The sequence below is a fragment of the Dermacentor silvarum genome, chromosome 4 (genome assembly GCF_013339745.2).
Source record: "Dermacentor silvarum isolate Dsil-2018 chromosome 4, BIME_Dsil_1.4, whole genome shotgun sequence".
Classification (NCBI taxonomy): Eukaryota; Metazoa; Arthropoda; class Arachnida; order Ixodida; family Ixodidae; genus Dermacentor; species Dermacentor silvarum.
This window is the reverse complement of record NC_051157.2, coordinates 66740202-66750046: the sequence shown is the minus strand read 5'-3', so window position 1 is coordinate 66750046 and position 9845 is coordinate 66740202.

Sequence of the window (9845 nt, the reverse complement as noted above, 5' to 3'; positions counted from 1 at the left end):
TTGTCACATTTGAATACAATCCTCCCCCCCCCCGTGGCTCGTCAGGTGAATACAAAGGTATTACTCTCATCGCTTGTATCGGTAGAAAACAAAACTTTTCTAGCTGAGAGTCGGGGTACTGGACTGATTAATAAGGTTTAACTATCAAAGGCAGCACTGGGGTCTGTTTAACGTATGCCTAAACCTAAACCAGAGCGTGTTGTATTTGTATACAGCATAGGCCGCGCGTAACTTGTGCCAAAGATTAAAAATATGGAAGTGCCACGTAGATGGACAGAACTGAGGTAATGTTGTTTGCCGTCACTTGGAGCAAGTCAGACTAATTTTCTTGTATTTTGCCTAATTGCATATTTAGTTATTAATTAATAATCAACTTGTGAAATATTATATTCAGAGCTAAAGCTTTAATGAGAATATTGTAGGGAATCCTAAAAAAATTCCAAGCCTGAAAGAAAGCCCGCGAAATAGACGCGCGGCACTTTTAGTGGTTAGGAGGGCTAAGTTTGCTATAGCATACATATAGATCGAGATGATTGTGACTTATCGACAAGTACTCGCGCGTACATCACGTGCGACCTTGCACACTATAATTTATCGAATTGATATTTCTATACCGCACACCTCTTACGAATTGGAAATTATGTTAAACACTGTAATGCGTTCGCGTATGTTCAACACACCTCCAATTTCTCTTAGATATGTCCGAAAGTAGGGGAAGTCTTCCTAAAGTGCTATAAAAGAAACTCACCACCGATGGCGGTGTTATATCTTTCTTCCAGAACAGCAGACCAATGCTCTAAGCATTAGGCTACGATGCTTCTCTCGTGCCAAAGTCACTCTTTCAATTTCTCTCATTCTTTCAGACGCTGTGTTTGACTGCACCAACTTCGGGATCGGGCCACGTTTTTAGTTGAAATGATGCTACCTTCATAGTGGGCGAAGTCCGCTCACAGTGATATCACGATAAAACCAGCGCAATATCATTCATGTAAGCAACGCATACTAAAAAAAAATGTCGCAGTTTCGCCCAAAAGGCGAAGCATCGATTGAGACAGCAATCGGTGCTTCAGCTTTCGGCGAAACAGCACTATACGAACTAAGGATAGTAATTTTATCGGCCCAATAAGCTTGTAAACATTCGCCTACTAACTAAATTAACTAACAAGCACGGTGTCACACGTGCAGAGGTCAACATGAACACATCTTACTCGATGACGGCGCAAATTCGCTGTCAGAACGCTGGAGTCAGGAGGCGCAGCAGCAGTAGCGAGCGAATTGACCTTCGTGCCATCTCTCGTTTCAACGCGAACTACACGTCGAAAGCACATCGCATATGAAGCTACCGGCACTAGTTGCACTTCCTCCACATCGCAGATCAATTTGAAGATGAGGCCCGCGCGGACACGCACTTTTCCTACGTCGCACGTCGCTTTCAATACATATACAGCGTACGGCGCGCGGCGATGATGTTACCATGTTTTGACTTTATACGGAACCTCACAGCGGCGTCCACGACCAAGGCAACGGCGAGTCCGACGGCGACAGCAGAAATGCGCATGGGGTGGCCATATAATTGATAGCGCAATGAAAGTGTATGCCTACTGCTATATACCTGAGAGTATGACGAAAGATGTGGTGTCACAAAAAACGTGCATACGTTTTGTGAATTTCCGGCGAATGTACTGGGCGACTCTGCTATAAGAACGCGGTTCTTGCACGAAAACACGCCCCCCCCCCTCCCCCCCGCCACACACACATGTATATTATCGCTTCTTGTCCAGTGCTGGTATTTGGTGCGCTGGCGTGCGTCTGAGCTACTTCTACTGTTAGACCAATTTCATTCTGCGATTATACTGAGCAGCTGCCTTTGGCGTGTGCTAATCCAATAGTGGCCCTCTGTAAACATGAACAGCCTTTGCACTCTTATTAACCGGTTGCCCATTAAATGCATGGTCACTGGTGTCCTTGTATGTAGAAAAGGGCGTCAGTTATTGATATAATTTGAACCTTAAAGCACCTTGAAGGTAATTTCGAAAATTCGTATGACATATAACAGCGGTGGCTCACAGAGTTCGATGTCTAACAGCACCTTAAAGCTCATTTCATGGGGATTCCGTTACAATGAAATCTATGCACACACGAACATAGCCTGATTCACATACGCATTAAACATTCGCGCCCCGCTCTGGAACGTCAGCAGCACACTTTATATGCACACGTTTCAGCGTAATCGCGTGGTTTTGGGAAGACTGTAGTTGGAGTGAAACTACCCTGCTCCCCCGTGCCCTTCGACGGCAGGTTTGTGAATGTAGACTCATGATGGCACGCAAATTCTCCCCTTAGATTTTTTTATTCCACAGTCCGTTTCCGCATTCCTTGCACCATGCTCGCAGTTTAGCTGCAGGAAATGAGGAAGAATGTGGCTCCCCGGCGGAGAAAACCACTATGCCAGTGCTGAAGTTTAACCTCGGCACTCAAGATATTCGTTTCGAGCTCAAGAAAGGCACCGGAAAGCATCTCTGATGATGTTGGTAAAGCCTTCAGCGACAAAAGCAACCATTCATGTGTGAAAAAACAGGTCATTCTCAACAAATTTGTTCCGTGGTTTCAATAAACCTGTCAGCACAGAAAGCTTTGACCCACCTGATGGTACTTTCACATTGAATCGCCGGTTAGGTGTTGCGTTAAAAGTTGAAGCGGACTGTATTTCAGGTTCTGTTGAGTGTTGGATCATGTACGAGCAGACGAGCTGCAGCTCTAGAAATAATTTTTACATTTGCTATGTGGGCCGCAGAGTATTCTGAAATGTTGTAATTTATATGGGCAGAAAATGCCCGCCCCGGCTTCTGTTCTCGCAACAATGATTTCGATTTCGTAACGTTTGAAACTTGCACGCTTCAGCTTGCTAGACAGCACTCGATGTCGCGACAACCGACTGCGAAGCGCGGAATTCAGCTGGGGTAAGTTTAGTGCCATAGGGGAATACGCATCTTGGGCAACTTTTCTGCTGTATTCGTCAGTGCGGTTCCTTTTTGATTTTGCATTGTTTGACGTCCGAGTGTGTGAAATGATCCTTTCCAGAAGCCCAGCGCGGTTATCAGCTTGCTACAGCGGTCGTTCCCTTCTGTGCTGTTTATGCTTGACGCTTTATGCACGCCATACTTTTGCTTTACAACGCGCCGCAGAACGTAGGCTGGGCTTTGGGAAAGTTGCAAGATCGCTTTCGGTTTCGAAGCTGTTATTTGGTGAACAAAACGCGCAGCGTAATGTAGGTCGTGACACGAAGACCACAGAGCCTCGGCTGGGCTCCGTCATGCGTATCGTGAATGATATTCCCTCTGGGAAGCGCTCCTTCGTCCCGTACTCCCTGTCGGGCACTTTAAAAAAAAGAAGAAAGAAAAGAAACAGATGCGAAGGGAATTCTGGCTGTTTTGTTCTTTAGAGCCGCTCTGGAAGTGAAGCTTTGTGTTGTACGTAAGACACGGGACCGTATACCCGTCTTGTTTCTTGTTGCGCATTCTGGTTGCGCTACACTCTACATAATGTCCTGCCCATCCGTCTTTCCTGTTGGACATATATTCGTCATGAATTGGGAGCTGTTCGGTCCATGACAAGGAGCCGGATATCTGAAAACGTTTTGTGTTCCAACTTCCTGTGACCAGAAGCGACAAAAAAAAAGAAAAAGAGAAAAATCTAGTTTGTTGCCTCCGGGAGGTGTAGCCTAACTACATTGACCAGATGAAAAGACGGAACTTTTTTTGTACAATAAAGGTCAAAGAAACTAAGATACGTCAAATATGCTATCAGTATTCCTACACAAGCCTGGTTATAGTAAAACACACGGATTGATGAAACAGCTATCGCAGCAAATTACAGAGTGCTACAAAATAAGCTGTGACAAAAACAATATATGTAGTCACGTTGCAATATATGAACTTTATTCTAAAGGAAACACATAGTTTCAGTCCGACACCTTCGCTGACAGCACATCCTCGTCCGCGACGACATTCCCTCCACTTTTCCGTCCTCAGCTTCCGCAGAAGCGGCAAAACCGCAAAACAGCCAGCTCATATGCAAGTGCCCATATATAGTATATAGATAGGGTCACAGGATCACTCTAACGAGCATGTTTTCACACCACGGATGTCATTTTTTTTCCTTTTTGAGGATATATATATATATATACGCTTCTCATCTACGGATGTACAACCTCCCACATTTTTAGCTATATCGTGCGCGAACACTATAATATAGTCGTACGTCGTCCTGAAGGGAACATCGCAATAGATGACTCTTGCACAGGAGAGTGCTTATGCACTTGAGCGTACTGCTGGCAGTCTCGCCGATTATCGCCACTTAAAGGCGCTAATATGACGCGTGATGGACGGTCGCGGTATATAGCTCAAAATTCGGGAGGCTGTACACTCCCAAGTAAACGTTTGGCGATGAACATTGCCACAAAATTTCATTATTCTTCGCAGCCTAGGCAAATAGGACGACTAAAATCAAGTTGTGCAGCCTGGCCGCACGTATTCAACCAACGCAATAAATTGAGATAATTCTAGGTTACGCGCGCATGCCAGAAAGATTTCTTTTATTGCGATAGCAATTATATGGACACTCCAAAGCAGATTTCTGCCGTCGGCGTCGCCGTCGCCGTCGCCGTGAGGTTCCGTATGACGTCAATGAAGATGAAATCGTCGCGGCTCGCCGCCGAACGCTGTATGTGCAAGTGAAAGGGAGCGAGGGACGCGCGCTTTCACGGAGAGTTAACGCACGGCGGAGAGCAAACGCACGTTCTGCGCCATGCTCCCTTAAGGGCTGCAGAAGTAGGCGTCTCTTTCCTCCTTTACCATCACCATATATGTAGAGCAAACGCGCCTTCTTCTGACGCACGAAAGGCCGTGGGGGGGGGGGGGGAGGGGGAGGGAAGGGAGGCGACGTTTAGCTGCGGCACCAAGTGCCTATTTATATCAGAGGCTCCGGCAACAGTCACCAACGCCGCACGCATTTTGTGCGAACGCGGGCAAAACGCCGACGGCGTCGACAACAGTTCTGCGCGTTGCCGGTGCTACTGCATGTCCAAGTTTATACAGCTGATAAAGCTACTATCATTATTCCGTATAGCTCTCTGCAAATTTGCTATCGCAATTGATGCTTCGCCTTTCAGGTGAAACTGCGACAACTTTTTTCTTAATGCCGTATATATTCTTAGCTAGTGGACCTATTACACATCACACTAGTGGACCTATTAGACATACCACGACCTACTACGGGCGTTTATATGCCTCCCTTCTCATGTCGCATGCTTTGGCATTGCCAAATTAATACTCTGTGCAATTGTACCGCATCGCAAAAAATTATGGATCACCTGCCCAATGCCGGCAATGACAGACTAGTCATTACTGTTTTGGCAATAGGCTCTTCGGCCAGCACATGACCTATGTACTTGGGTGTTTTGAGTCTTGTCTTTCATAGCAGTGTTAACATATTTCACAACGGATGCACCGGTTGTTTCTACCCAAAGAAGCTCACGGGACCAGATTGGCATTCTCTTTATTTACGTCAGAGAAATCACACGCTCGCCAACCAAAACTTGGTCTGCATTGTTCTTCTGTGGAAGGCAGATTGCGTACACCAACTCCGCGTCCTACATTTCTAAATGGTTCTATATTCAGCCGCCGTGATCACAGGATGGGACGATGCAGTCATACCACAATATACAAATTTTATCCCCTACGACAAAAACTCCGGAATAATAGCCAGAAATATACCTGCGCTTACTTAAACGCTGCCAGCCATGCTCATAGAGAACATTTCTTTGCGATATCAACCATTAGTATACAGTATGCACCTGAACATTAGGAATGTTCAGTGTTCTTATAGAAGGAGCACTCAAATTTCATCGTATTGAAATTAAAGCGACAAGATTGAAGGAATATATGAGACACATTAGAATTGATGCACCAGTTAAAAATTTGACGATTGTGAAAGCAATTCTCTATCCAGCCAGCAAATTAATTAATGAATTCTTGAAGGAGGATGACACTCGAATAACAGACGATCATATAAAATAAGCTCGTTGTAATGATGTAAAAGGGTAAGCAAACATTCTACTCTAACACTTGTGTAACAGTTCAAGATTGTGTATTTTCAGTTTCTAAAACAAGAAACACACATACACGTAAACAAGAAAACCAGGTCAACTGAACGCGAAATCTGAAGGTTGTTTTTGAAATGGTACGATACGCAAGTGACGGGCTTTTCTGCAACAAAAGAGTTTAAATTTACGTCGTGGTTTGTTACCGTTATTTCTGTCTTTTGTTATTATTGCGATAGCAATTATATGGACACTCAAAAGCAGATTTCTGCCGTCGGCGTCGCCGTCGCCGTCGCCGTCGCCGTGAGGTTCCGTATGACGTCATTTGGAGAAGAAATCGTCGCCGCGCGCCGAACGCTGTATGTGCGAGTGAAAGGGCGCGAGGGGCGCGTCTTTCACGGGGAGTGAACGCACGGCGGAGAACAAACGCGCGTTCTGCGCTGTGCTCCCTTAAGGGCTGCAGAAGTAGGCATCTCTTTCCTCCTCTACAATCACCATAAATGTAGAGCAAACGCACATTCTTCCGACGCGCGAGAAGCCGTGGGGGAGGGGGAGGGAGGGGAGGCGACGTTTAGCTGCGGCACCAAGTGCCTATTTATATCACAGGCTCCGGCAACAGTCACCAACGCCGCACGCATTTTGAGCGAACGCAGGCAAAACGCCGATGGCGTCGGCAACAGTTCTGCGTGTTACCCATGCTGCTGCATGTCCAAGTTTATACAGCTGATAAAGCTAATATTATTACTCCGTATAGCTCTCTACAAGTTTGCTATCGCAATTGATGCTTCGCCTTTCAGGTGAAACTGCGACCACTTTTTTTACTTGAAACCACTTAATTTTTAGCGACTAGTTGAATCAAGTCGTGGCCACTGATTTACGGCGATGGGAGCAGTTTGAGAAATAGAGCGCAAAGATGAATCGTCTACTACACCCTATCCTGCCTTTCCTGTTCCGGTACCGCTGCCTCTTTTCTTTGGCAGCATAAGAGTCAGCCAAGCGTGTATGACATAGGAAAGAGAACCAGCGAAGGAATAAAGAAAAGTACAAAAGAAAATAATGTACTGATTATGGCTGCTTGGTTGGCCTCGGAAGCGCTTCTGAAAATCTATCCCCCGCCATTCCCCTCGTATGACGACCGTGCGGTTCGAATCACGATAGAGAAAAACCGTTTTTTTTTCACTTCAACTCGAATTTTCTTTCCTTGTTCTCTTGTCTCTATTCTTTCTGCTTTCGTTAGAACCTTGGCGTCTTGCAGATTCAAAATTCTCAAAAATTATTTAGTGGACTTGCCTTTATGTATTCTAAATAAATACTCTCCATACTGCCCATCTGCGCCTGGTGCGGCTGTTGTTATTCTCGGCTTGGTTTTAATGAAATGCGCCCTTGTTTGTCCAAACTTCACTACAATGACACACACACACACACACACACACACACACACAAACAGACACAAACACAAACACACACACACACACACACACAAAGAGAGAGGGAGAGGTAGAAATCAAGCGCATGTACTCGAGCTTGCTAATCGTGTTCTCTAACCTAATATTGCCAACGCGGCAGTTCCAATCATTATATCCGCTAAAAATGTGAGAGAGCTGTTCTCTTTTGCCATTCCATCGTACAAGAAATATGGATCAATCTGGCCTACCGAACATGCGACACCGCGAAGATATGTAAAACGTTCCTTGGAAACTGAGTCTCGGGCCAACGACCACACGCCCTGTCCGTTTTGAGGCGGTTCAAGAACGGCGACGACGTGCAGGAAGTTCTAAGCTAGTCTCAGACAGCAGTGCTATGAAAGTGTCATTGTTTGTCACAATTTTATTGAAGGTATTTGAACGTAATTCTCTGAACAATGATTTCGAATAGTCGCAGAAATGGAACTTAGTGATCGAAGAACAGCGAAGCTATCTGTAAGCATCTGCGTGAAAGCAATATAATTTGTATGCAAAATACGAGGTGGCTTTGACTCTAAGTAGCCGAGTGTGTGTTTTTTTAAATATTTTTTACAGCGCATCACTGTGCCACTTGCGCTTCTCGCGTCCCATATCGGTAGGTCATTTTCATGAAAGCTTTCTGGGCTCAGTGTGTGGCACGTTAAAGAACCACAGGTTGTCAAAATTAATCCTTAGCCCTGCACAGCGGCGTGCCTCATAATCAGAACTGGTTTTGGCGCGTAAATCCCCAGAAAAAAAAAAAGATGAGGTTCACGTTTTCAACAGCCGTGGTTTCAGTGCGTTTTATTATTAGTATGTCTTTTTTTTCGTAGCACTCCTTTAGACAAAACGTGTCATTAATTTACACAAACGAAAGTATTCGTTGTTGCTGGAATCTCAAATGATGGGCTTAAATCTAAAAGGTCTTCTCCCAATTGCATTTTTCAATTGCGGTATTCTTATCGCTGCATTCTGATATTCCAACAGTCGGCCATGGTGTTTGATTTCTCTGGATTGCAACACAGTAACCTGTGACGTTGTCTGGGTGGTAAATGTTGGTAGACATGACGTTATTTAAGCGTCATTTGCATGCTTCTAAACATTGTACTTTGAGTTTGTTCTATATCATCCAACATCTATATGGCTGCATACGTTTACAGGGAGTATTGCGTCCTGTGTTGGTATGCTGGGAAATTTGATGTCCTTGCTGTAGTATTGGCTGAGAAGATAGTGAAATCCAAAAGACACTTCTATTATTAACTCGCGAAGCAAGTACGCTTCAGTGTAGCACAAATTGTAGGGATGCGAATATTACCTTTGTTCGTAGACCTCTTGCCTCTAGGTAGTGTAGGAACCAATGTTGTGTACACGATACACACAGCGCCATCGGAAAAGCTCTGATGAGTTGAGCACGCGTCAATAAAGATGTAGGTTCTGCTTAAATAATCTTAACTGATGTGGCCTAGGCTACTTTATACGATGCCTGCATTAGTCATATTTATTTCTTAGTTATTTCTCAAGATGTTTAGACGACGTGAAAAGCCGAGAGTACTCCGCAGTAGGGATAGCCGCCCAGCAAATTAAATTCTTCGCAGAAAGTTACTACAGCGCCGTAATAAACCTGATGACACGTATTTCATGTCCAGCCGCTGCTTTTATAAACACGAGATAGCAAACAACAAAAGTTCGCTCAACACTGAAAGTCCATAGATTGAATGTGATGCTTTGAGATACAAGAGAACAGCTGACAAGAACTTCAAAAATGCCTGAAATACACTGTACAATATTTAGAGCTAAAAAAAACTTTTGTACTACATACTTGCTTTTAATGTTTACAGTCTGTATTTATGGCGTCACGAAGCTGTGCCTCGTGCCGAATTTCTTCATTGTGTTATTGCATGATAGAAACTTGGCTAACCTAATACACGCTCCGGTGTGATGTTTGACAAGCCGTGTTGGGTAAATAAAATAATGAGTAGAATTTTGGGGTCCATCGATGCGCAGGCAGGAATATCTGCACTGGCAAAAAAAAAAACGTTCTTTATTTTCGACTGTCCACTGTTCAATTTGGAGGGCCAGATTCCTAATGTGTTGTGCGTAATGCAAAATGTTTACTTTCAGTTTACATTATAAACAAAAGTCTGCATTGTCGGCATATATGTCACTTTGTTACGAGCCATTATCAGTCTGGCAGTTGCGCACATCAAGCTCCCCACGCATTCTCTATATTTTTCAAGCGAAGCTTGCATTGGCTCACAAGTTTTGGTAGCGTTGTCGTTGTCACGCAAAAAAAAGGCGGCTGC